We start from the raw sequence: 20,999 nt of genomic DNA, 5'->3' as shown, positions 1-20,999 counted from the left end.
ACGGTACCTCACTTGTGTGGGTCGGCCTAGTGCCCGCGACAGGAAACGGCGCAAAACGCAACGTGGTCACACCTCAATTTCGCAGTGAAAAATGACCCTTTTTTGGCAAAATGTCTAGCTGTAGATTTTGAACCCTAGCTCTGCGGGCACCTTGGGAAACCTAGCAAACCTATACATTTTTGAAGACTAGACACCCAAGGGAATCAAGGATGGGGTGACTTGACTGCCTCCCACCAGGGTCTGTTACCCAGAATTCCTTGCAAACCTAAACAATTGTCAAAAAAACCATATTTTCTCTACATTTCTGTGGTGGAAAGTACCGGAATCTGCGTGGATCCACAAATTTCCACCCACCCCGCGTCCCCCAAAGTCTTCCGAGAAAAACGGTACCTCACTTGTGCGGGTCGGCCTAGTGCTTGCGACAGGAAACGGCACAAAACACAACGTGGTCACACCTCAATTTCGCAATGAAAAATGGCCCTTTTTTGGCAAAGTGCCTAGATGTAGATTTTGAATCCTAGCTCTGCGGGCACCTTGGGAAACCTAGCAAACCTATACATTTTTGAAAACTAGACACCCAGGGGAATCCAGGATGGGGTGACTTGACTGCCTCCCACCAGGGTCTGTTACCCAGAATTCCTTGCAAACCTAAACAATTGTCAAAAAACCCATATTTTCTCCACATTTCTGTGGTGGAAAGTTCTGGAATTTGCGTGGAGCCACAAATTTCCATCCACCCCGCGTTCCCCAAATTCATACGAGAAAAATGGTACCTCATTTGTGTGGGTCAGCCTAGTGCCCGCGACAGGAAACGGCGCAAAACGCAACGTGGTCACACCTCAATATCGCAGTGAAAAATGGCCCTTTTTTGGCAACGTGCCTAGCTCTAGTTTTTGAACCCTAGCTCTGCGGGCACCTTGGGAAACCTAGCAAACCTATACACTTTTGGAAACTAGACACACAGGGGAATCCAGGATGGGGTGACTTGACTGCCTCCCACAAGGGTCTGTTACCCAGAATCCCTTGCAAACCTAAACAATTGTCAAAAATACCATATTTTCTCCACATTTCTGTGGTGGAAAGTTCCGGAATCTGCGTGGCTCCACAAATTTCCACCCACCCCGTGTCCCCCAATGTCTTACGAGAAAAACGGTACCTCACTTGTGCAGGTCGGCCTAGTGCTTGCGACAGGAAACGGCGCAAAACGCAACGTGGTCACACCTCAATTTCGCAGTGAAAAATTACCCTTTTTTGGCAAAATGTCTAGCTGTAATTTTTGAACCCTAGCTCTGCGGGCACCTTGGGAAACCTAGCAAACTTATACATTTCTGAAAACTAGACACCCAGGGGAATCCAGGATGGGTGACTTGACTGCCTCCCAACAGGGTCTGTTACCCAGAATCCCTTGCAAACCTAAAAAATTGTCAAAAAAAACAAATTTTCCCCACATTTCTGTGGTGGAAAGTTCCGGAATCTACGTGGATCCACAAATTCCCACCCACCCCGTGTTCCACTAAGTCTTACGAGAAAAACGGTACCTCACTTGTGTGGGTCGGCCTAGTGCCCGCGACAGGAAACGGCGCAAAACGCAACGTGGTCACACCTCAATTTCGCAGTGAAAAATGACCCTTTTTTGGCAAAATGTCTAGCTGTAGATTTTGAACCCTAGCTCTGCGGGCACCTTGGGAAACCTAGCAAACCTATACATTTTTGAAGACTAGACACCCAGGGGAATCAAGGATGGGGTGACTTGACTGCCTCCCACCAGGGTCTGTTACCCAGAATTCCTTGCAAACCTAAACAATTGTCAAAAAAAACATATTTTCTCCACATTTCTGTGGTGGAAAGTTCTGGAATCTGCGTGGAGCCACAAATTCCATCCACCCCGCGTTCCCCAAATTCATACGAGAAAAATGGTACCTCATTTGTGTGGGTCAGCCTAGTGCCCGCGACAGGAAACGGCTCAAAACGCAACGTGGTCACACCTCAATATCGCAGTGAAAAATGGCCCTTTTTTGGCAACGTGCCTAGCTCTAGTTTTTGAGCCCTAGCTCTGCGGGCACCTTGGGAAACCTAGCAAACCTATACATTTTTGGAAACTAGACACGCAGGGGAATCCAGGATGGGGTGACTTGACTGTCTTCCACCAGGGTCTGTTACCCAGAATCCCTTGCAAATCTAAAAAATTGTCAAAAATACCATATTTTCTCCACATTTCTGTGGTGGAAAGTTCCGGAATCTGCGTGGATCTGCAAATTTCGACCCACCCCGGGTCCCCCAAAGTCTTACGAGAAAAACGGTACCTCACTTGTGCGGGTTGGCCTAGTGCTTGCGACAGGAAACGCCTCAAAACGCAACGTGCTCACACCTCAATTTCGCAGTGAAAAATGACCCTTTTTTGGCAAAATGTCTAGCTGTAGTTTTTGAACCCTAGCTCTGCGGGCACCTTGGGAAACCTAGCAAACTTTTAAATTTCTGAAAACTAGACACCCAGGGGAATCCAGGATGGGTGACTTGACTGCCTCCCACCAGGGTCTGTTACCCAGAATCCCTTGCAAACCTAAAAAATTGTCAAAAAAAACACATTTTCCCCACATTTCTGTGGTGGAAAGTTCCAGAATCTACGTGGATCCACAAATTCCCACCCACCCCGCGTTCCACTAAGTCTTACGAGAAAAACGGTACCTCACTTGTGTGGGTCGGCCTAGTGCCCGCGACAGGAAACGGCGCAAAATGCAACGTGGTCCCACCTCAATTTCGCAGTGAAAAATGACCCTTTTTTGGCAAAATGTCTAGCTGTAGTTTTTGAACCCTAGCTCTGCGGGCACCTTGGGAAACCTAGCAAACTTATACATTTCTGAAAACTAGACACCCAGGGGAATCCAGGATGGGTGACTTGACTGCCTCCCACCAGGGTCTGTTACCCAGAATCCCTTGCAAACCTAAAAAATTGTCAAAAAAAAACACATTTTCCCCACATTTCTGTAGTGGAAAGTTCCGGAACCTACGTGGATCCACAAATTCCCACCCACCCCGCGTTCCACTAAGTCTTACGAGAACAACGATGCCTCACTTGTGTGGGTCGGCCTAGTGCCCGTGAAAGGAAATGGCGCAAAACGCAACGTGGTCACACCTCAATTTCGCAGTAAAAAATGACCCTTTTTTGGCAAAATGTCTAGCTCTAGTTTTTGAACCCTAGCTCTGCGGGCACCTTCGGAAACCTAGCAAACCTATACATTTTTGAAAACTAGACACCCAGGGGAATCCAGGATGGGGTGACTTGATTGCCTCCCACCAGGGTCTGTTACCCAGAATCCCTTGCAAACCTAAAACATTGTAAAAAAAAAACACATTTTTCCCAAATTTCTGTGGTGGAAATTTCCGGAATCTGCGTGGAGCCACAGATTTTCACCCACCCCGCGTCCCCCAAAGCCTTACGAGAAAAATGGTACCTCACTTGTGTGGGTCGGCCAAGTGCCCGCGGCAGGAAACGGCGCAAAACGCAACGTGGTCACACCTCAGTTTCGCAGTGAAAAATGACCCTTTTTTGGCAAAATGTCTAGCTGTAGTTTATGAACCCTAGCTCTGCGGGCACCTTGGGAAACCTAGCAAACCTATACATTTTTGACAACTAGATACCCAGGGGAATCCAGGATGGGGTAACTTGACTGCCCCCCACCAGGGTCTGTTACCCAGAATCCCTTGCAAACCTAAAACATTGTAAAAAAAACCACATTTTCCCAACATTTCTGTGGTGGAATGTTCCGGAATCTGCGTGGATCCACAAATTTCCACCCACCCCGCGTCCCGCAATGTCTTACTAGAAAAACGGTACCTCAATTTCACAGTGAAAAATTAGCCTTTTTCGGCAAAGTGCCTAGCTCTAGTTTTTAACCCTAGCTCTGCGGGCACCTTGGGAAACCTAGCAAAGCTATACATTTCTGAAAACTAGATACCCTTGTGCTTCCAGGGAGGTATGGCTTGCGTGGATCCCTCAATGTTTCCTTACCCAGAATCTCCTGCAAACCTCCATTTTAGCTGAAAACAATCACATTTTTCACACATTTTTGTGTGGGAAAGTTGTGGCATCACCGGGCTCACTCAAATTTCCCACCACCCAGCGTTCCCCCGGGTCTCCCAGTAAAAATGGTGCCTCACTTGTGTGGGAGGCCCAAGTACGAATGACAGGCAAGGGCCCAAACCATATTGAGGCGACATCAAAATTGCCTATCTCAAAACCACCTGGTTTTGCAAGGGGGGTCACTTGGGTTTTTGGCCCAGTGCTCGGCGGCCATCTGGGGAAACCTACCAAACCCATACATTTCTGAAAACTAGACACCCGGGGGCTTCCAGGGAGGTATGGCTTGCGTGGATCCCCCAACGTTTCCTTACCCAGAATCCCCTGCAAACCTCAATTTTAGCTGAAAAAATCACATTTTTCACACATTTTTGTGTGGGAAAGTTGTGGCATCACCGGGCTCACTCAAATTTCCCACCACCCAGCGTTCCCCCGGGTCTCCTGGTAAAAATGGTGCCTCATTTGTGTGGGAGGCCCAAGTACCCGCAACAGGCAAGGTTCCCAAAACTTAGTGAGGCGACATCAAAATTGCCTATCTCAAAACCACCTGGATTTGCAAGGGGGGTCACTTGGGTTTTTGGCCCGGTGCTCGGCGGCCATCTAGGGAAACCTACCAAACCCATACATTTCTGAAAACTAGACACCCGGGGGCTTCCAGGGAGGTATGGCTTGCATGTATCCCTCAACGTTTCCTTACCCAGAATCCCCTGGAAACCTCAATATTTGCTGAAAAAATCACTTTTTTCACACATTTTTGTGTGGGAAAGTTGTGGCTCACTCAAATTTCCCCCCACCCAGCATTCCCCCGGGTCTCCCGGTAAATATTGTGCCTCACTTGTGTGGGAGGCCCAAGTACCCGCGTCAGGCAAGGGCCCAAAACGTAGTAGGCAGGTTAATGTATAGTTCGGTTACACTTGTTCGGTGATTGACAGTTGTAAAGAGGCAGGCAGGGGAGATTGTTTAACAGATGGGTTGAATTGATGGGGTTATACTTTGATACTTTGAAGCACTGTTTTGTATTGGTTGTAATGTTGTATGGTGCGGGTGGGGGCGGGTTCAAGGAAATTTTTAGGGGTGGGGCCGAGGTCAAGGGTCAGGTATATGATTGATTAGCGAGGTTTAGTTTTGTAAGGCGATTGCCGAGGAATTATAATGTTATGTGCACCTGTTCCATTAAAGCGGCCTTTTACACACAAAGCTGGGTTTGTGGTCTGCTCAACCCCACCCCACCCCTCCCTCCCAAATGATATTGTAAGTAAATGGTCACCGCTTGCAGGATCGGTTCATCTAAAATAGATACTTTTATTCTGCACACTTGCTTCAAAGATTATAGATAGCGGTGAATTTGTTTCAGTAAAATAACATGAACATCCAATTCTAAAATTACCGAAATACCTCCGCCACATCTCTGTAGGGTAATTTAAGTTCCCGCTAGTGGAATCCCGTGGTTTCTGCATTTATGTTGTTTAATCCTCTCAATGTAAAATGGCCCCCACTAATACTTTGCTTGTGTGAACCAGATGTTATGGAAGTAAGTACGTCCCATATGTGAGGTCGAGGCTTGACTTGCATGCGCTCACACAGTGCAGCAATAGGACTGTGAGTGACGTCATTTGGTTTTGCCACAGAAAGATGGCGGTTACCAGGAGCCTTAGTGTGGGAAGCTTGAAAATTCCAGTGAGAAAATTCCAGTGAGAGTATTTGAGGCCGAACACGTGATAAGGAAATTGTTATGACTGCGATGACTTAGGTCTGAAGGGCCAGTAAGGATGTGGGAGTAACTTGATTACCAGTGATCAGAAATCCCAACTGTCCCATTTCCATTGATTTTGATGTTTTAAGTTCATCGAAGTTGCTAACATTTATTAAACCAAGACAAACATATTTAAATCAATCAAGCAAAACATATGGTGTTATTTTATGCATAATGCTATAACGTGGTCAACTTGACAACATCCTATAATCTAGCATGCATTTGTAATGCACTATGTCTCACATTAGTGAAACTTTGAGCTTTTGTTGTTGCAAATGCTAGTATTTTTGGGGGGCTTAAAAAATATCCAAGCAGTAGCATAAGATTCCATGAAGCAAGGAAAGGGTGCAGTACTCTATGTGGCTAATAGAGGTCTCTTTACAACTCCACAGGGACACCTAGTAATAGCCTGTGGTACTGCACTATTTCCTTGCTTAGTGGAATTTTTCTTTTATTACTGATGCTACTGCTGTGATATTTACAAAAATAACAACAACAAAAAACATTTGCATTTGCAACGCCAATAGCTCAAAGTTTCACTAATGCAAGACCTATTGCATTGCAAATGCTTGTTTAAGTCGGCCACTGTTACACAAACACCACCCTGAACACGCTTGAGGACTTATATGTCATCGGCAAATATGTAGAAGTGCAAGACGTAGAACTGAAGGAGCAAAGCAAGTAATATGAGAAAGATTTTTAACAGGCAAAGGAGTGCCTTTCAGTAGTCTGAAGTATGAGGAGATAAACAAGGCAGTTTAAGATTTTTCTGTCAAGAACAGTTTTTTTTAACAAAAACAGTTTAACAGTGAAGGAGGGACAGCAGGATGCAATGGCTGATTGTATCAAATGTGCCAGCGACTGTCATCCACTGATCATTCATTCATTCTTTCTGCTAAATGGAGTTCATGACCCTGAGTGGGCAAAAATCAACATGGAACACATTCTAACAGTTGGACTGCTCTAAGTGCTTGCACAACTGAGTAGTTACAACACTGAATTTGAAGATCACTTAACAGAGGCGTTGAAAATTCTGATACAGAAAAAAAGATGTGTTTCTCTTTCAAGAGCATTTTTGTAAACACAGCACTTTCCCTTAACACTCTTTGGCAAGATCACTTTGAAATACTTTCATCTCGGCTCATAGAAGTCCTCGGTAAGGTGGTTATAATTAAAATGAAGCCAGAAGTGATGTGTTATAATCTTGCACTTTGGCTGAACTCAGATCTGATCCTGCTGAATTGGGAAAATCCCTTAAAATTAATTGTACCATGCTATGTGATGCTTGTTATGACACGTTTACTTTACATGGCTAGGCATTTCAATGTGTCTTTTCCTACTCTGGATGTTTTGGGTAAGCAACTCAACATTTTTAGGTTGAGGTTCCCAAACTGCACAGTTGTCCAGTTGAAACAGACATATTATGGACTTACCAAGAAATAATTGTGGGCTCAGAGCCCACCCATTGCTTACCATTTGTTGGCTTTGTTGTCACTCTCATTTCCTTGCTTCTTATTCAGTGGCTTGTCCTGACCATCTTGTTTCATCTTGGGTTTGTCCATCCCCTGAAGCACAGCCTCTTTGCCACAGTCTTGATTTGTCTGACTTGTATCCTTTCACTAACTTTTGGGGACTACTGTATTCTTTTTTATTACAAATTCCTCAAGAGTGCCTGTATTTTCCAGCTCTCTCCCTCTCGCGCTCCTATGCTCCAAGTTTTACTCTCATGTACGTCCCCCCCACTCTCCATGTTGTTCAGTCCTCGTGTGCATCGCCCAATCTTCTCATGTTGCTGTCACCCTTATGTGCTGCTCGCTCTGTCAAATGCTTCTCCCCATGAGCCGGCATACAATGTTCTTCTCCACCAACCCACACTCCATCATGTGATTCTCCCTCTCTGCTGCTCTCTCCTCCATCTCTATTTTGCTCTCTTTGTCCTCCACCTAATGCTTGGTCGACTTCACTTCTGCAACCAAATCCAGTGAAGTCTCCCACTCACTTTACAAACACAATGACAATGTATTTCAGCATTCTTTTTAATCTGTTGCCTGTCAGTGACAGCATTTTGCATGATCAAATGTGGACATAAGCCTGAAAATAAGTGGACTTCAGTGACTGGGCTTGTGGGTAAGTTCTTTCGTTTTCCACTTTTCCTTCTAATCGGTTGCCTTTAATTTCTGTCTTTTTCCTTTTAGTAAGTATTTTTTCTGCTTTTTTAAAGCACCTGTTAGCTCCTCAGCCAGTGCTACTGAGCCACCTGCTTGCTGCTCATTTACTATGTAAATGCAAATGGAGGAGGGGCTGGGGGTTGATACAGGTCCAGCATAAGTGCCCCTAAGAAGGTAGAGTAGAAATACAGGTATGCAGTTCCTAACGGGATTTGGGGAAAGAGGGGCGGGGGGATTCAGGTGTCAGCAGAAGGAATTAGGGGGTTGCTCCCTTAGGAGCAAGTGCTCTCACATACCCCAAGGGGTGTCATGCTTTATCATGGGCAGCTCCTCGTTGGGCCTGCGCTGCAATGCCCAACGGGCCGCTCAATGTGGCTCTTTGCTAGGGGTCTTTTCTTATTGCCGATGTGAGATGGATGGGGTGGTGGGGCATGTGATGAAAGGAGGTATGAGTAGAAGTGGAGGAGTAGTGTGTGAAAAATAAAAATAACTATAGGTATTCTGGAAGATCCTTTATTATCTGGGTTCCGGTGCTATGGTTAAAAGACTAATAAATTAAGGCTAAAGCCGGCGATGATGGACCTCTCAGGCTCTATTGAGTCTGTGTGAAGCAAGGGGGTCAACATGTTTCATGCCTTTTGTAGTCCTAAGGATCTTGGCATTTCATCAGGACCATTTGGATGAACAGTGACGGTTACGACGAGGGGTAGGTCTGTGGCGAAGCAGAGGTGCACAACTGTTCCCAGGTACACCTGTGTGCGACCGCCCTAACCTACACGACCAGGGCCACCAGCCCCCCTAATTGAGTGCATCCAGAAGGTATTTTATATATTAGTATAAGTAATACAACATCACAGACCCAATACCCATGGGCATGGTATCACACAGACACACATCCTGACCATCCCGACATGAGTAGATAAGGATCCTCTGGTCCTGATGAAATGCCAAGATCCTTCGGACTACTAAAGGCATGAAACATGTTGACCCCCTTACTTCACACACACAAAGTAGAGCCTGAGAGGTCCATCGTCGCCTGCACTTGCCTTGATTTATAAGTCTTTCAACTATAGCACAGGAACCCAGTTATTGAAGGATCTTCCGGTATTCCTGTAGTTATTGTCAGGACAAGACCACTTCCACTCATACCTCCTTTCATCACATGCCCCACCACCCCATCCATCTCACGTCGGCAACAAGAAAAGACCTCTGGAAAAGAGCTCCCTTGAGTTGCCTGTTGAGCCTTTCAGGGCAGGCCCAACGAGGAGTTGCCCGATGATGAAGCATGGCACTCCTTGGGGTGTGTGAGGGCCCCTGCTTCTAAGGGAGTGTTGTGACGCGTCCGTCCAAAGAAGACTAGGAGACACGAAGAGAAGTGAAGATCTTTACTGAAATGCACAACCTGGCATCCAACCACCTCAACGACCCAGCCTTAACTCGCAATCATAGGGTGCCGTCAGCCTTACATTCTAAAAGAACACGGTGAGAGAGAAGACTCCAACCAAGGTAAGGTGCATGAAAGGATACCAGAGCAGGTAGGTTAAAAGATAAGGTAAGTAACATCACAACAGGGAGCAATCCCCCTAATCCCTTCTGCTGACACCTGGAACCCCCGTCCTTACTTTCTCCAACTCTGTTAGGAGCTGTATACTCTTATTTCTCCCATTCAATCAATCAATCAATCAATCAATCAATCAATCAATCAATTATTTGTAGAGCGCACTAGTCACCCATGAGGGTCTAAAGGAGCTGAGTGGGGGTTGGGGATGCAGCTACTGCTCGAACAGCCAGGTCTTTAGAAGTCTCCTGAAGGTCAGCAGGTCCTGGGTCTGTCGCAGCTGTGTGGGGAGGGTGTTCCATGTCTTGGCAACGAGGTTGGAGAAGGATCTGCCACTGGTGGAGGTCCTGTGAATGCGTGGGACAGTGGTGAGGTCAGCAGTGCGAAGCTGGCGGTTTGGGGTGTAGAAGGTGAGACGCTTGTTGAGGTATGCTGGCCCGGCGTTGTGTTGTGCTTTGTGGGTGAGGAGCTTGAAGGTGATCCTCTTCTTGACTGGGAGCCAGTGCAGGTCTTTCAGGTGGGCAGTGATGTGGGTGTGGTGAGAAATTCAATATTTAATGCACCACATCCCATTTGACCATTTCTTCTGAACTGGGCAGCTATCTTGAATGCTGTTGTCACTAGTGTATAATTGTTTTATCTATTCCAAATTTGCCTCCAGTTTTCGAGGCAACTTGTTGGCCATCTTGGCTAGATGCAACGATACAAAAAGCACAGTACCATTCCAAGATGACTGCCCAGTGCAATGTTTCCCAAGCCTAACATATTGGAAAATTATTGTGCATAGTCTGCCATTGTTATAGTTTACCAAGATGGCTTATGCATTGCATCTAAACAAGACAGCCATGTTGGAGTTTTAAAACAATGATGCACCACACAAATTGCCGTTCCAATTTAGACATCAGCTGCTATGTTTCATTTTTTACTTTTTTTAAAGGTTTACCTGCTAAGTTGAGCAAGTATCATTTTTCTTTTTTTCAACTTTTATTCTTTTATCCTGTGTATGCTTATTGAGTTTGTGTGTGTTTTATTATGAGTGGGTAAGTGGATGAATGAAATAATGAGTAAGTGGGTAGATGAATGGATACAGAAGTGTAAGGATGAGTGACAGAGTGAATGTGCAATGTGTTACTGATGAGGCCCATTTAGATATAACAACAGTTCAGCCTGCACTGTTGCTATGGCGGCAGGATAAAGACTTATTTGCATATTGTTGAAGTCCAAATTGAGGTAAGCTGAACTGGGATGCAGCCCTGAGTAATTACCAATGGCTGATTTTAATTCAAGCATTCCCGGCGTCAATTTTTTGTATACTTCAGTGTGACGCCCTATGTGTGACGGGTATATCCAGACATAAGTCAAGTGCACACTGGGCCACTGGAAACAAGCTATACTTGACTGATGAGCCCAAATAAGGGCAAAAGTGGTCTTGGTTGCTTGTGTTCTGGTTCAGGAGGATCTGGCCTGGCAGTTGGGGGTTAGGTTGTTGTTATTGCAACAGGATCAAGACTGATTTGCATATGGCTGGGTCCAAACTGAAGTAGCATGGTGTGCAAAATAAGGAAGGACTGGGATGTGGCCCCAGTAAATACAAGTGACTGAGATTAATCCAAGCACTCCATCCATCACTTTATTGTATATTTCAGCATCCAGGTATAATCAAAACCTATTGACATTGTCAATGATTTCTAAATCTTGTGAGCTTTTAGTCATTAGAGAGAGCTCAGAAGATCATTTATTTAATGTTAGCAGCTCTTAAGGCCTTAGCTTTACAGTGTATTTTAGTGCCTGATATCTACCAACTGCCAAATCCACATCCATTGTTATTTTTTTCTTTTTACTGTATAATTATATTTTGGCAAATTTTCTTTCACATACCTAATGTCCAGTTCAAATGGGAATTTCTCAAATGCCAGTGGATTACACAGAAAACAGAGTTTTTTTGTATTTGTATTTTTTTAGAAATTTCACTAGATGACATTAAATGTAGAAACCAGACAACTCTACCTCTTGTTAGCCACTATTTCCTCCTCTTGGGGAGGGATGCCTGCATCTGCTGGTGTGCAATGAATGTTTGGATGGCTGTGGTACCTCTTCTGTGTGTGAGGGATGATTGCACTGCTGCTACAATGATGCACTTCTTCTGTAGATGGGGTAACTTTCACCGATGACGCTGTTTCCTGTGTTCAAGAGGAAACTGCACTGCTTGCGGTGTGCTTTACCCATGGGCCACTGGAATAAAGTGATTCTGCAGCCACGTGTTTTCTGCATTGTAATAGATGTGCCACATTTACCACAAATTCCATAATATGTGGCATACTTCTTTTTAGATTTTAATAAACGTTTTGTTTCTAGAGCAAATGGATCACAAGGCCTTTCACAAAGGCTGACTGGTCACCTTTTAGTTGCTTATTGCTGAATTTTGGTCTTGGGTATTTGACGTGGGATGAAGGCTTTATTCACCATTGTTAACATGTATAAACGTGACAATATGATAAAGTACTATCATCACAATATATGCCTGCCTGCACTGCGCTGCTTAACTTTCCTTTTCTTGCCTTCTAATTTAGTAAACCCTGCCACATAATTTCGTCCTTCCCCCTGCCACATAATGTCCAATGTCCCTGGCATTCTTTTCTGTAACAGTGAACTGGGCAATAGATTTTGTCCATGGACAGAACTAAAATGTTTTGAATAGAATTCTCCCCGTCGTTTGGTCAGGGGTTCCCCGTGTTTCCATATTTGTCATTTGGGGAAGGCGTGGCTTAGCTGGCTGCAAGATGGCCGCACTCTAAGTGGGCTCTGCCAGCCAAGCCTAATCTTCCACCATTATCCTGCGGACCTGGGGGTTGTCGTACCTCCACCCTTGACGCTTCTGCCTCCCTGCATCGTGGTGATCTGTCTGCCTCCTTCGCGGATGTCTGTAGCCGCTGGATCACGGAGAGCATGCTTGCGGCCTTGAGAGCGGCCTCCGGGCTTCCCGGACTGGCTGCACTGCTACGGGGCTGAGTGACTGCCCGCTGGATGCTGTGGAGGCCAGCGCGCCTCATTGCTGTTCCCCGGTGGCCTGCTGACCTGGTAAGATGGTGCTGGGAGTGCGGGGGTTTGCGGTGGGGTTAGGGGTGCGAGTGCCGCACCACAGGGCCTGAGGCCGTGCTCCCCACCGGTGAGTGCCTGCACGCGCTACAACTGCCTCACTGCTCCTTCTCGCCCGTATAGGGCCCGCGACGGGGGCGGTGTGCCTCCCATGTCTTTCCACTGCTGTCTGCCCTCGCTTGCTGCTAGTCTTCCCTGTGGCGCCACCGGGACCGATTTCAGGACACACTCTGGCCTTCCTGCCACTTGCATTGGCCCAGTCCGAACCAGCCTCTTGTCATCCTAGGGGACTGCGGCTGCCTCCTGCAATAACCGGGCTCTCTCCTGCTACCCCAGCGGCCCCGTGACCTGGTCGCCTGCTGTTTTATCTTACTCAGGGGAAGCGATTGCATCTCTCCTCATCTCCTGTTACCTACCTTGCCCTGGAGTCGCCTGCCTGCAGCGCTGCATTGTCCTACTTCTCCGGAGGCGCCGGCGGATCTGGAGCCTGACTGGGCGGGAACCTCTCTGCGGACTTGCTCTCACTGTCCTTACGCATTCTGCCGTTCCCTGTCAGCAGCTGCTCTGGTATTGCCCGCCCTTTGCTTCGCCAGTGGCTGCAGCGCTGCTGGCGCCTCTACTTTTCCATAAGTGCATCGCCGCACCCGACTCCCGGTGTGCCCTGTGGTGGGCTCGACAGGCAGCGGCAGCCCGAACATGGGTAAGAGGGACCCCAAACAGCCTAAACTGGCCTACGATCAGCGCAGGCAGACTCGACAGGACGGCGCTGTTCTGGACGCTAATGACCAGGCCACCCAGTCTGATGTCGGTCAGACACAAGAGGATGATTTCAAGGCCATCATGCTAGATGTAAAGGCCACTGTCTCTGGCATTGCTACCCAGCTTGACTCACTATCGGCCCGTCTGGACACTGGTAAGGCCAGGGTGGACTCACATGATTCGCAGCTTGCCCATGTGGAGGCGAGGGTCTCTGATGTGGAAGATTCCTTGACTGGGACTTGCCAGAGATTCCTGCAGATGGACAAGGTCTGGGAACTCATCGAGAATAAAAATAAGGATTTGGAGGCGCGCTCTCGTAGGAGCAACCTCCGCATCACGGGTGTGCCCAAATCCTCCAACATCAACAAAATGGAGGACTTTGTTGAGCAGCTCCTTCTTGATCTCTTTGGCGATGTCCTACCCCCTGTCTTCATTGTGGAGCCGGCCCACCGCTCACTGGGTCCGCGACTGGCTTTTGGCCTGCCGGCTCGTCCTATCATCGCCAAATTGTTGAACTTTCGTGATCGCAATGCTGTCCTTCCAGCTGCCAGAGATAAGGGTGACATTCGCCATCAGGGGAATTCCCTCGCCTTCTATCCCGACAAAACATTGGCAGTACAGGCCGCCTGACGCGAGTTCCTCCCGGCCAAACGACTGCTCCTGAAGCATGAAGTCTCATACTCCTTGGCCTATCCGGCCAAACTGCGTGTTAAAGACGGCTCTCACCTACACGTTTTCACCAAACCTAAAGCTGCCTTGGCCTACACGAAGAAACTGGACAAGCAACCACGCTCCTCCCCATCCAGCTCCCAGTCAGCTGACAGCGGCGGTACAAGCGACAATGACTGAATATGGTCTTCCATTTTGATATTGTTACTTTGTCCTCTGCTTGTTTAGTTAATTTCTTTTTTCTTGCACCCAGATTGACTTTACCAATTACCTCCTGCTCTGTCTCACTTGTTCTTCTGTTTGCCCCCCTGCCGCGCCCTGTTTTATGAGGCGGCCACAGGGCCTTCGACTCATTTGCTCACAGTCAGCTCTCATCTGCGGCTTGGCCACCCTTTCCAAGTGGCAGGGATGTTCGCTGAGCTACGCCACATCCCTTCGTGATGATTCCCCTCCTCTTATACCTGGAATTTCTGCTTCCCTGTTGTGGGTTCCCTGGGTGGGCGGGGTTGGTCTCTCAACCTGTTTGGGGGGTTGGTGTGGGTGGAGGTGGGGGGTTCCCCGAGGATTGTTGCCTCGTCTCCGAGGCCTGTTGTTGGTTTCATGTTATGGCCTAATCTTTGACACATTGTTTGCTACACTGTCTTTAGTATTGCACATCCCTTCTCAAGTGCATCTGGCTCCTACTCTGCATCTGTGCCTCTCCAACACTCACCTCTCTTCTGTAACATTATGATGGCCACCACGCTCTGGACTTGGAACGTCCGTGGTCTCAACGACCATCGGAAGGCTCGCCTTGTACATGCACACCTTATTCGCTACAAGGTTGACATTGGTTTCCTTCATGAAACCCACTTATTACCTGCCACTGCCTCTCGGCTTTACTCCAGACACTGGGGAGAGGTTCACTCCTCCTTCTACTCCTGCTATTCCCATGGGGTGTCCATCCTCATACGTCAAGGGCTTCCTTGGCATACTACCAAGGTTATTGCGGATCCCGAAGGGGCACTTCGTCATCATCCAAGGCACGCTCTGGGCCCAACCACTGATCCTCGCAGCGATCTATGGCCCTAATTCTGACGACCCTGATTTCTTTGCGCAGGTATGGCGGCATATCTACTCCCTGGGTCCTGCCGCACTGCTGTGGGGGGGCAACTTCAGCATTACACTTCCAGCCACCCTCGACCACTCAGGGCCCCGCTACACACACGCTCCACATCCCTCTTACTCTCCATTTTTGGTGAAAACTCCTGGCTTGACACATGGCGACACACTCACCCAGAAGCGCGCGAGAGCACATGCGTTACAAGCTCTCTGGTATGTTGGTCCCGCTTGGACCTCTGGATCACCACTCAAGACGCCTTCGCATGGGTCTCTGCTGTTGAACACATGGCGCACATGCTCTCCGAACATGTTCCCGTCCGCCTCAGCCTGCTCCCCCCGCACACACGAAGCATATGTTTGCCTGGCGGCAGCCCCCCGATGCACCCAGCGACTCGTGTTTTGTGACAAGATCCAAACTGCAATAAAGAACTATTTTGAACTCAATGCCGTCTCCGTGGACTCCCCTTCCACACTCTGGGAGGCTTTCAAGGTGGTAATTCGGGGCAAATGTATCTCCAAGCAATCTGGTGTCCTGCGCTCCATTCGCGGAGTCCTCGAGCACTCAGAGAGGGAAATCAAGGCTCTCGACTCCTCACACTCTCTCAGCCCCAATCCCGATACCCTCGCGCAGCTCGGGGACAAGCTTTCCGAGTTTGAAAAAGAGGCTGACAGAGAACTTTCTGTAGAAAGGTGGAATCTGACTGCATGGTTACCCCCACTTTTTGCCTGGTGTTTTGCTGGTTTTCGACTTAGTTTGACTGAGGTCCTGCTAATCAGGACCCCAGTTTTTCTGCTTTCTCCCTAAAATTGATTGCATGTACTTTAGGTGCACCACAGATTGGATTCTGGGGTACTCTTATAAGTCCCTAGTATATGGTATACTATCTACCTAGGGCATAGGTACCCCAGAGGCCTCAGAGGGGCTGCAGCATGTATTATGCCACCCCTGGGAGACCATTTAAAATGACACAACAGGTCTGCTACAGCAGCCTGTTTAAGGTGGTGTATGCACCGCTTACTTAGATATAGGTTCCCTATATCTATCCATAACACTGCACATGTAAACCTATCAGTCACCCCTATGGCAGGCCTTATCAATCCTGAAGGCAGGGTGCTGGGTTTTATGTGAGAGACTGCCCATGCATGAGCAGAGCCCCTCTGCAGCCTTCGGAACCTTTATTCCGGGGTTGTTTGTGATGCAGCCAAACCATATACTCTTAAGTGCATTATAACCTCGCGGTAAATGCTAACTTTGGAATGGCTGCACGGAAACATGTCGTGTTTGGTGTCAAACACCTTGGAATCATACCTCCACACCAGTAACTGGTGTGGGAGGTATGATTCCACCCTACTAGAGGGAGAAACATGACTTCACCGGTACACCCGGTACCAGCTTCACAGACCCTGGCATCACAAAATTGATGCTGCCAGCCAAAGACACGAGTCTGCCCTCCTGCTGCTGGACGAAACTCCGGCATGGGAGGCCTGGACAGTAGGTTTCCTGTCACAGGGAGCTGTGACCACCTCTCAGACAGGCTTTAGTGTATTGGGGCTGGGTGGGTGCACTCCAAGATGCTTTGATGTCTGCACTGGGGGCACATTTGGTGTTCCTGTGCATAGTCCAGCTCAAACTGGTTGCAGGGGCTACCAGCCCCTGCTCTGGCGTGAAACTGGACAAAGGATATGGGTGTAGCCACCCCTCTGTCCTGACCCTCCCATATGTGGGTCCCCAGAGTTTGTCCCACCCCTTCCTTGGGTATAAAGTAGGAACCCCTGACTACAGGACTTTAGGTTTACCTGGACGAAACTCTGCTACAGAATCCCAGAACTTCTACCATCTACACGACGTTCGATGATGGAAGAATCTCCCTTGGAGTAAAGGAGTTACTCCCCTGCAAGGCAGGCACCAAAGACACATCTGTCCAGTTTGCAACTATGCAGCTCCTGAAGGACTCCGAAGACTTTGCAACACAGGAGGTGGGTTTCCAAGCTTCCCCGAGGCCGATCCGTGCTCTCAGCAATCCTGAGATCCAAAGCACTCGTGGGGACCGTGCAACCCGAACCCCTGGACACCATGCACATTTGCAGCAGCATATGCTTCTTGGTGATCCCTGAGGCTGTGCTTTGGGCTAATTGACCCCAAGCACTGATTCCACCGTAGATTACTGACCTACACTCCTCGAGTGACCCGTGGGCTGGTATTTAGTGATTGCTCTCGAGGTCCCTTCACGATCCCTTGTCCGTTGACTTGTGGGTCCCTGAGAAGGGTACTTTAACTTTCAACGGGCTTACCTGGTTGCTCCAGACGTGCCCTGACTCTCCATCGCTTGGGGAGCTCACAGGACCTTGCTGGTCCACACCAAAGCCGTTTTACTGTGGTTTGCCATTGCCAAGGCTTGTTGGTCTCCAATCCGGACACCGACCCCCCAGCACTCGACATTCTTCATGGGACAGCTCACCTGCAGACTGTGGTCATCGTCGAAGCCTCCTGGTCCCCGTGGCAGTGGAGTCAAGCTTCACCTAATCGACCTAAACTCCTCGAGTGACCTGTGGGCTGGTATTTAGTGATTGCTCTCGAGGTCCCTTCGCGATCCCTTGTCCATTGACTTGTGGGTCCCTGAGAAGGGTACTTTAACTTTCAACGGGCTTACCTGGTTTCTCCAGACATGCCCTGGCTCTACATTGCTTGGGGAGTCCACAGGACCTTGCTGGTCCACACCAAAGCCGTTTTACTGTGGGTTGCCGTTGACAAGGCTTGTTGGTCTCCAATCCGGACATCAACCCCCCAGCACTCGACATTCTTCATGGGACAGCTCACATGTGGACTGTGGTCATTGTCGACGCCTCCTGGTCACCGTGGCAGTGGAGTCAAGCTTCACCTAATTGCACCTGGAACACCCGACATCGGTGGGCATTCGTCTATCGTGCCCCTGGTCCCTGGCAAGTGCCCCAGACTCTGTCCCCTCTGCTTTTAGGTTCTTCACATCTTCGATCCAGGCTTGGATCACACCGGACACTTTTCCTTTCCATGGCAGGAGCACTTTGCAGCAACTCTCCATTGAATACAGTGAAGATTCCCGACGCCATTTGACACCTATGCACCGGCTTCCCTGGGTTAGGTAACACGAGTACTCCAATGCTCACATGGGTGCTGGACTTAGAACATTCTAAGTCTACAAGGGTTTGCTCCAAGTCCTCTCCTAAGTGTCCTTAATCTCTAAAATTCCTACTGCGACTTTCCCATAGGATTGTACGGAGCTCGCTGCTGTGTTCTCACACTGCATTCGTCCCCCGTGGGTCCCCTGTGTCACTACCTTGGGTGGTTCCTTGGGGTCCCAGTGATTCTACGTGCTCTAGGCACTGTGTCTAGTCAAGACGTGGTTCTTATACCACTTCTTAATATATGGTTTAGTCTCCCCCTGGGGCCCATTGTATATTGTGCTATTTACTGTCATTTTAGAACTGTAATATTGTGTGCCTTGCTCTCTAATCTCATAAAGAGGTTAGTAGAGAGTGTTTAGTAATAAATACATATATTTTATATATATACCTTGTGTGGTTCTCCTTTCATTTGGTCATTCAAGAGGTTATAATCTGGTAAACCAAGCTGCCTTACATTCCTTCGAGATTTAGCCTGAAGGTCATCTTAAACCTAATCATCAATAAGGGTTGTTTGGACTGGTGCAAGGTGCCTACTATAACTAGTGGACAGCATATAACAGGCCAACTTCTCACATTTTCCTTTTTGGGTAGGGAGGCGAGGGCACGCCGTTATGGCGAAGGCGATCACCCGGGTAAGACTTTAGGTAATCTTCTGTGACTGCCTCATGCAGCCTCCTCCGTCACAGCGCTTCAGGACGGAGGCCCAGAGCGCACTACCTTGCCTACTGAGGTGGCGTCCAGGGTCACCGCCTTCTACACTCTACTTTACACCGCAGGGGTTACTCCCTCGCGCGACCTCCTTGACCAATACTTTGACACTCTGGAGCTCCTCTGGCTGGGTAACGACCATCGCAAGTACCTTGACGCGCCCTTTTCTGAGGAGGAGATTCTGGCAGCCATCAGCAGTCTACCTGGAGACAATGCACCGGGTTCCGGCGGTCTGCCAGCGTCCTTCTACAAGCACGAGGCCCTGTTAACGCTACTCTTGAAACCCGACAAGTCCCCCGAGCTTCTTGATTCGTATCGCCCCCTATTCCTCATCAACACCGATAATAAGATTTTCGCCAAGCTTTCGGCCTCCCGCTTTCTGCCCCTCATGCCCATGATAGTTCGTACCGACCAGTCCAGTTTTATTCCCGGGCGCGCCACGCCCCACAACCTTCGAACCATATTTGCTGTACTTCATCAGATCAACCCCGCTCTTGGACGCCACCAAGGCCTTTGACACTCTCGAGTGGCCCTTCCTTTTTTACCTTCTCCCCCGCCTTGGCTTTAGCCCGGTTTTTCTGCGCAAGGTCCATCTCCTCTACTCCCTCCCCACTGCTCGCCTCCGGCTCAATGGTCAGATCTCTGAGCACATCCCTGTCTCACGGGGCATGCGGCAGGGATGTCCGCTTTCGCCCATGCTCTTTGCTGTGGCTATGGAGCCCCTCGCAGCTAGGCTCCGACAGCATTCCACCCAGAGGAGTCTTGGATTTGCTGCCCGAGCCCTGGTCGTCTCCATGTACGCGGATGACATTACTCTCTATGTCCGCCACCCCCAGGAGAATCTCGGCCCCATGGTCCGTGAGGTGGTGCGCTTTGAGGGTCTATCCGGTATTCAGGTCAATTGGAGTAAATCTATTCTCTTCCCTCTGATGGACGCCACTGTCCCCTTCACTCCAGACTACCCATTTATGTCGGCATCGGGGCCCACCAGGTATCTGGACGTCTGGCTCAGCAGGAGCGTGGACGAACTCTGGAGGGCGAACTTCGGCTGCACGGTTGACTGGCAGGAGACCAAGATTCCCCTCTGGCGCCGACTACCACTATCCTTGGCGGGGCGCATTGCCATCGCCAAGATGGTTGTGCTCCCGAAGTTTTTATACTTGTTCCTGAATGTTCCCATTCCTCTTACGGCTCATTTCTTCCGCACACTCCGCTCTCTCCTCATCTCTCTTGTCTTGGGTGGGCTTCAACCTAGAATTGCATATGATATCCTCATGCTCCCCCTTACGTGCAGTGGGATGGGCACCCAGGAGTTCAAATTATACGCCCTCAGCACCCAGGCTTGTTTCCTTCACTTCTGGCTGCACCTATGCCATTTCAGCCCCACCTGGCTGTGAAAGCCGACCTCGCTGCCCCCTCGCCCCTCCGAACTGCCATTTTTGTCCCCGCTTAACCACTGCGTGGAGAGGTCGACACTCTGGAGACCCTGAGCTGGGCCTGGGACGGTCTCCGGAAATACTCTGGCTCTAGCCTGCACTCCGCTAATACCATGCCCGTAACATACAACCCGGTTTTTCCCTCACTGCACACTGGTTAAACGTGTGACGGGTCTGGGGCTGGCCACATTGTCGGAACTCTACCCTGATGGCAACTCCTTCTCTCTTCCAGCGGAATCCGGCCCCATGGACACGCTGCTTTATTACCAACTCAGGGCGTCCTGCCGGGAGCTGCATTCCACTTTCACTCAGTCCCCTCCTTCGATGGCTTCCCCTGACCTAGCTTACACGTCCACCTTCCCCCGCAAAACGGTCTCCAGACTTGATGCGACCACATTGGTGGCGTCACCAATATCTGCTGATCGTGCCCACGTTGCCTGGAGCGAGGATCTAGGGACTGACCTTTCTCAGGAGGACTGGATGTACTGTTGTAAGCAGACCAAACGCCTGT

This window comes from Triturus cristatus, chromosome 10 (genome assembly GCF_964204655.1).
Source record: "Triturus cristatus chromosome 10, aTriCri1.1, whole genome shotgun sequence".
Classification (NCBI taxonomy): Eukaryota; Metazoa; Chordata; class Amphibia; order Caudata; family Salamandridae; genus Triturus; species Triturus cristatus.
This window is presented reverse-complemented; position numbering follows the sequence as displayed.